This window comes from Triplophysa rosa, unplaced genomic scaffold, assembly GCF_024868665.1.
Source record: "Triplophysa rosa unplaced genomic scaffold, Trosa_1v2 scaffold34_ERROPOS727490, whole genome shotgun sequence".
Taxonomy (NCBI): Eukaryota; Metazoa; Chordata; class Actinopteri; order Cypriniformes; family Nemacheilidae; genus Triplophysa; species Triplophysa rosa.
This window is the reverse complement of record NW_026634356.1, coordinates 23,992-31,633: the sequence shown is the minus strand read 5'-3', so window position 1 is coordinate 31,633 and position 7,642 is coordinate 23,992.

Sequence of the window (7,642 nt, the reverse complement as noted above, 5' to 3'; positions counted from 1 at the left end):
GTGTGCAGGAGAGAGAAAGAGAGCATAAGTTCGCGAAGTTCAGGTGTTTGTTTGTTCACTGCATTTGGGTGATGAATGTTATATAAACGGTGGATATAACGCTGGATTTGGAGATTGTTTGAAACTCATATATGGTAAAAGATGCCAGACATGAACCGCATGCGGTGAGTGAAACTGATGTCTGTGTTTTGTTGGCAATGTGCTTTAGTTCAGCCTATCCCTCAACACCCCCCCCACCCCCCGCACGCGCCGTATGATTTCGGAAATACTCGTACAGCTGTATCCAGGGGCGATTCTAGGTTTTCAATATTAGGGGGCTCAGCCTCCAATGAGGATATACAGTATATATATATATATATATATATATATATATATATATAGCTACACTCTAAGCACCACGTACTGTATACATTACTAAAATAAATAATTAAGAAAGACAATTTATTGTTTTTCAAATGAATATAACATTAATCGGTCAATCTGTAACATTTATAATTCAAAGTGACAACAACCACAAATCCATATAATAAATGTCACAATCAACTGCTGAATCATTATTTAGTAGGAATAACGTCTTGGTTACGTTTGTAACCTCGGTTCCCTGATGGACGTCTCGTTCCCTCCATCAGGGAACCGAGGTTACAAACGTAACCGAGACGTTCCCTTTCTGTCGGTCTCTCGACGTTGTGTCGAACCGACAGATGGGGTTCCAATGGAAAATGCTATAACACTGTGCCCTGTCACAATCTCAACGAAGCGATGGTGACTGGGCGTGTCAGCCGTGACGCTACCGCGAAATTGTAACCTACCAGTGGGTAGGTAGGGGGTCCCAGAGCTTTCTTGAAAGGTGGGAAGGCCCCTACCTTCGGCCTCACAGGCGGCGGCCTTGTTTCTCTAACAGCGAGAAGCCGCCCGGAACTGTAAGGCCACTGGGTAAGCGCTACTTCCTCAAGCGGGGGATGCGCTACAGAGACCACTTCCTACCACAGGGAGGAGAGACTAGTGGAGATACCAACATGGTCTCACCGATGGGGGAGAACTCATGGGAAGAAAGTGCGGACTGAAGGAGTTAACCGCGAGGTGGAGGTCCACCTAAGGAGGTCATGGGTTACCAAGGTGGGAACCAGCATGAGGATACATCAGACGGAACCGCCCTGCTGGGGGGTTGCAACGTCTGGTAGCACTAGGTCCGGTTAGAGCTATGTTGCGAATAACTCAGGTGATACCCGGCCTAAGGGGCAGGGCTGCTCTGCCCAGCCCGCCCACAGGAGGTGCTTGCTAGTGATGGATGGAGTGCCTGTTCTTCACCCAGTGGGGGAAGAAGGGAGGCTAGTAGTATGCTGACCCCCTAGGGTCAGATACTGTCATAGGCGTACACCCTACCGGTCGCCGGTCTTGCCTGATGCCCGCAAGACTCGCCGACCGGTTTTACGCGAAGGCTGTAGGACCTCGCAAAGGTGATGGGTGTAGCCCAACCCGCAGCTCTGCAGACGTCTGCCAGAGAGGCGCCAGCCAGTGCCCACGAGGAGGCTGTACTCCGTGTGGAGAGAGCTCTCACCCAGTGGGCGTAGGCGAACTAGGACAGGCACGCCATAGAGACGGCGTCCATGATCCAATGCGCCAAACTCTGTTTGAGACAGCCCTCCCAGCTGATCTCCAAAACAGACAAAGAGCTGCTCAGAGCTACTGCAGCTCTGCGTGCGGTCCAAGCAGAGGCGCAATGCGCGTACTGGACACAACACATATGGGGTTGGGTCTTCCTCCCCGGTGGGGAGCGCCTGTAAGTTCACCACCTGGTGTCTCAGGGGAGTGGTGGGAACTTTGAGCACGTAGCCGGGCCGGGGTCTCAGGATAGCGTGAGAATAACCGGGCCCGAGTTCTAGGCAATCTGTGGACACGGAGAATGCTTGTAGGTCCGCTACCCTCTTGAGCGTCCTCCCGAGAGCCGTCTTCATCGTGAAGTGAGAAAGAGCGGCATCTCCGAGGGGCTCCAGGACCGTATCAAGGTCGTAAGAGAGTACGGAGCGTGGGTGAGGTGGTAGCCTTCCCGCGCCCCTTAGGAACCAAATGATCAGGTTGTGCTGTCCTAGAGACTACCAGCAACTGGGTCGTGATGAGCAGCAACAGCGGCTACATACACGTTCAGTGTGGAAGGGGAGAGATTATTCTCGAGTCTCTGGAAGGACCGCACCCACTTGATCAAGCAACTCCGCGGGTCTTCTCTTCGAGAAGAGCACCAGAATGAGAAGAGGCACCACTAGGCGAATCGTCACCTACTGGCCAGGGCCCTAGCCTGAGTAGTGGTCTTAACCGCCGCAGGGGTTAAGCCACTCAGGATCTCCTCGTTCCGTCCAGGGGCCAGACATGGAGGCTCCAGAGGTCTGGCCCTTGATGCCATAACGTGCCCTTCCCCTGGGAAAGCAGGTCCTTCGTCAGGGGAATCGGCCAGGGGGGAGCTGTCGTCAAGAGCATTAGCTCCGAGAACCAAGTCCAGTTGGGCCAGTATGGCGCAACTAGTACACTTGATGCTCCTCTTCCCTGACCTTGCACAGGGTCTGTGCAATGAGGCTCACTGGGGGAAGACGTACTTCCGCTTGTCCCACGGCCAGCTGTGCGCTAGAGCTTCCGTGCCGCAGCAGGGAGTACCTTAGCGGCAATGGGTGGTGTCCAGGGAGGCGAAGGGGTCTACCTGAGCCCGCCCTGACTGTCCCCAATGAGCTGGCTACGCGGGGGTGGAGTCGCCACTCTCCGCGAGGCGTCAACTGACGAAAGAGCACATCGGCTGTCTGGTTCAGGTCACCTGGGATATGTGTGGCCCTGCGGACTCCACAGGAGGAGGCGTCGGGCGAGTCGTGTTAGCTGCCATAAGCGAACGCCACCCCGGCGGTAAAAAACGCTACGGCAGTTGTGCAGTCCGACCGGACCAGCACGTGCTTGTTCTGCATGACAGGTTGTAACCCCTTCAGTGCGGGTAGCACATCCAACAACTCTAGGCAATTGATATGCCTGCGCAGGCGGGGGCCCGTCCATCGCCCTGACACTGCGTGCCCGTTGCACATGGCACCCCAACCCTGCAGGGAGGCGTCTGTCGACTGACGCATCTCGCCTGCCCGAGAGGGACCCCCATCCGTAGAAAAGGTCATTGAAGACCAAGGGGTTAGGGTGCGTCGGCAGAAAAGCGCAATCACCATCCGCCTGCTGCCGGTGTGCCACGCCTCCAGGGAACTCGACTCTGTAGCCAGTGTTGGAGCGGTCTCATGTGCATCAACCTGAGGGGTATCACCAACGTCGAGGATGCCATGTACCCAGGAGCCTCCTCCCGCTGACTGCTTGAAATATTCCAGGCAGTTCAACACTGACTGAGCGCAGTGGCGCTGTAATGGAGACAGAGTTGAGTTCCATACCAAAAAAGAGTATGCTCTGCACAGAGGAGAGCCTGCTCTTTTTCGGTTGACCTGTGGTCCCAATCGATCTAGGTGCCGAAGCACTAGGTCCCTGTGTGTACATAACAGATCTCACGAGTGTGTCAAATGAGCCAGTCGTCGAGATAGTTTAGTACCCGCACACTTCTCTCCCTGAGGGGAGTGAGGGCGGCTTCCACAATCTTCGTGAAGACTCGTGGGGACAGGGACAGACCGAAGGGGAGGACTCTGTACTAATATGCCTGACCCTCGAAAGCGAACCATAGGAATGGGCGATGACGAGGGGGAAAGAGATCTGACAGATGCCAGGATGCGCTTCCGCGTGAGCATCCTGAACGGCAGCTTGAGTAGGTGCCTGTTCAGGGTACGCAGATATAGCGACCCCCGCTCTTTTGGGGACGATGAAGTACGGGCTGTAAACCCGTTGAACATCTCGGCTAGAGGGACGAGCACGATCGCTTCCTCACCAGAGGGGTGGCGACCTCGGCCCGAAGCACGGGACATCCTAGCCTCTGCTGAGGTTAAGAGGATGCCCCGAAACTTGGGTGGGCGTCCGGGGAGTTGGATCGCGTAGCCGAGACGGACTGCATCCCGTAGTCACCGTGACGGTTTGGGAAGCTCTTGTCAGGCTCCCAGGGACCGACAGGGAGGTTAGGGGTACGTTCTGCTTCATCGACCTCCCGGGGGTGGTTTGATGGCTGGCAGAACGGATCCCTCGCCGTGGGGGGGACCCCGGGGAGGAGATCGGCTCTGCAGTTTTACCTGTCTGGCGAAGATGTAGCACAACGCACCATCGAATGAGAGTGCTTAGGCTAATGATTATCCCTGACATTGGGTCTTGCCGCAACGTCAAGTTGCCGAACACCGTCGTGTAGAGGGTGAGAGCGGTTGTGATAATACCCAGATGATGATGTGGCACAAAGCACCGTCGATTGAGAGTGCTTAGGCTGCTGATTATCCTCGACATTGGGTCTTGCCGCAACGTCGAGTTGCCGAACACCATCGTGCAGAGGGTGAGAGCGGCTGTGATAATACCCAGACGATGATGTGGCACAAAGCACCGTCGATTGAGAGTGCTTAGGCTGCTGATTATCCTCGACATTGGGTCTCGCCATGACGCGAGACCCGATGTCTCGAAGAGGACCAGGGCTGCTGGGAAGCAGACGGTGCACGGGATCTCGGCGGCCAGAGGGCGGTCGAGTCGCGGCTGGGGAGGACATACGTGATGTCCTCTGTCTGCTCCCTAACTGTCGAACCCGACAGTATCACCAAACAGCCCCCCCTTGCGAGATGGGTGCATCGAGAAAGCGGACTTTCTCAGAGTTACTCACCTGTGCAAGGTTCAGCCAGAGGTGTCTCTCCTGGACCACAAGTGTGGACATCGCCCGACCCAGGGCCCCCGCGTGATCACCTTGTTCGCCGGAGCGAGGTCGGTGAAGCCACGGAGTTCCTGCATAAGCGCTGGGTCGGTCTTACCCTCGTGGAGCTCTCTCCGCGCATTGGCCTGCAGGAAGCCCATAGCATGGAGAGAGGGGACAGCTTGGTCCACAGCAGAGTAAGCTCTCAACACCTCAGATGCCGAAAAGCCTACGTGCTTTGGACGGGAGTTTAGGTCGAGCCCCGGGGGGACATCGACGTATCCTCTAGCTGCCCCACCATCGAGGGAAGAAAGGGTGATGGAACTAGTTGACGTGTACGCGCCGAAGGGGGCGTTCCAGGTCGTACTAGCTTCCTCATGCACTTCCGGGGGAACACGGCACTGGGGGAGAGTGCGGCTTGGAGCCGCTCTCAAGCCCGAAGTACCGTGTATCCAGCCGCGAGCGTTGGGAGAGGCAGTGCGGTGCACCGCAACCCAAAGCCGGCGGCCCGGGAAAGCATGGCTGACATTTCGACATCTGCTTCTTCCTGATCTCGACCCCCCGAGGGAGGGAGCTTCAAGGAATCGTCCTAGTCTGATGCCAGTAAGAGCAAGGCGAGGTGCGAACGGTCCGCGAGCCAGTGGCTGAAGGATTAGCGCTCACAGTAATCCTCATATCACCCTCGCTGCTCGCCGTAACGGGCGGCAGGGCCGTAGTCCTGCCGTCACAGAACGGGAAGCAGACAAGGTGGTGGCTGAGTCCCGTGGGAACACAGCCTCCCGTGATGCAACGTCTGAATCGTCAGCCGCCCGCAGTGCGGGCAGGACGTATCCACAACATCTGCCCCAGCGTACTGGAAGCAGACATCGTGTCCATCCCCCCTCGATGAGTGTGTTGCACCCAAGAGAACAGCGGGACATGCCACGCTGGAGAAATTTGCTCTTCTAGTGAAAAAAACTCGAACACTTCTGGAACCGCCGAGACGCCCAGGGGAAGTCGCTGCAGGAAGGGACAGTCCGCTGCACCACGTCGTAGAGCCGGCAGTCTTGTAGCGAAGTCTGTTGATCACGAGCGAAGGCTCCGAAGAACAAAAAGGTGAATGAATGAGGCACGCCGTCTCCCTTTTATACCCGGATATCCGGGGGCGGAGTCCGGCATGCAAATTTCATTCACCAATTTTCATTGGCCTTTTCTAAGAAGTCGGAAGTGATTGGTTCTCAAGGACGAACCCCATCTGTCGGTTCGACACAATGTCGAGAGACCGACAGAAAGGGAACTTGATTTATTACAAGGCTCATTTGAAGGCTTGATTCTGATTGGCCAGTCGCGACATTCCAATGGTTGTTATTTTCAAATGAAGGCAAGTTATTTTCAAATAACAACCGCTCAAAACTAATAACACCCAGTAACCCGGATGCTGCAAATTATTTTGAGAGGGGCAGTTTAATATTACACAAAATGAATTATAAATATGTCTTTTAATAACATATATGACATTATATTTACAATATACAACATTTACAATATACAATACAATACAATATACAATTTACAAAAATTTAAAATATTTACAAATGATTAAACCAATTTGCCTCTTGTGACGTCTGAACGTCGTTTCTTACTTTAAAACCGAAACTAAATGGCTTTTTCTCGCGGAAGATCTGCATTCGGTAAAAATGAGCTATTAAAATATTTCAAATTCACATTTTATGTCCAGTTTTTTTCTCATGTGGCCGTGTAATAAGCGGGATAATGTACAAGCAGCCGGCTGTTATCGCGAAATAAGCGATTATTTGTGAAATAACAACCGGCTGCCTGTACATTATCCCTAACATGCCTCCCTGCCATTCATTCTAATTAGCACGAGCGCTGTCACTCCTGTGCATGACTGTGTGTTCATCTATTACATCCACAATATGTTTTAAATTAATAATAAAAATACTGAAGCGTCTGAAAAACGACAAAGAGCTTCTAATAACACAGCCGCACCAGGCTGAACTACAGTAACTCTAACTGCCCGTCGACGTCTTTCCGGGGCTGTCAAAACTACCGTCAACTCTCTATAACTTAGGTGCAGAAAAATCAAACAGCACATCATGAATGACACATTTAGATGCTACAATTTCATCATGATCGTTTTCTAAAGTATGCCGTCATTGGTGTTATGTGCTTTCATTTTGCTGGAGGTAACGTAAACAACTAACGTTAGTTAACGAGGGGTGAACGCAGACAAAACTTTTTTTAAAGTGGATGGGAAAGGTCTTGTATCGCTCCCGCATCATATTAAGCTGCATTTATAACAAACAATGGCAATAATGCAGATGTCATGTTAATGCACACACCTTGTAACGTTACTCTGCTTATGACGTTCACACCAATGTGCTGCTGTGAACTGAAGAATGCGCTAAATAACGCAGCCTAACGCCGTTTTCATAATAAGAGTTTTAAAGGGGACTATAAAGCGATCTCGAATTCTTGTACAGATTACATTATTACTCACAATATTTTAGGGGGGCTAAGCTAGAACTTTAGGGGGGCTTTAGCTCCCATAAAAAGGGCCTATAGCAACTCCACTGGCTGTATCTATCTTTTATAAATGTGATCAAACTAAATACTCTTCGAAGATATGAAGTATGCAATACTACTCTATAGGTACTCAAGATTAATATAAGATTGGCAGAAACCGTGTGTGTTAGGGCCGCTTTAAGACGTGTGGTTATGCCAAGGATACTCCACCCTTACATGGTTTGTAAGGGTGGAGTATTTACAAGTAGTGATTATAATTTATACCACAGTGAATGCTTAGATGTGATTGGCTGACAAGTGCCGATTCATTTTCAACAGAGCCCACCTTTAGGCCAT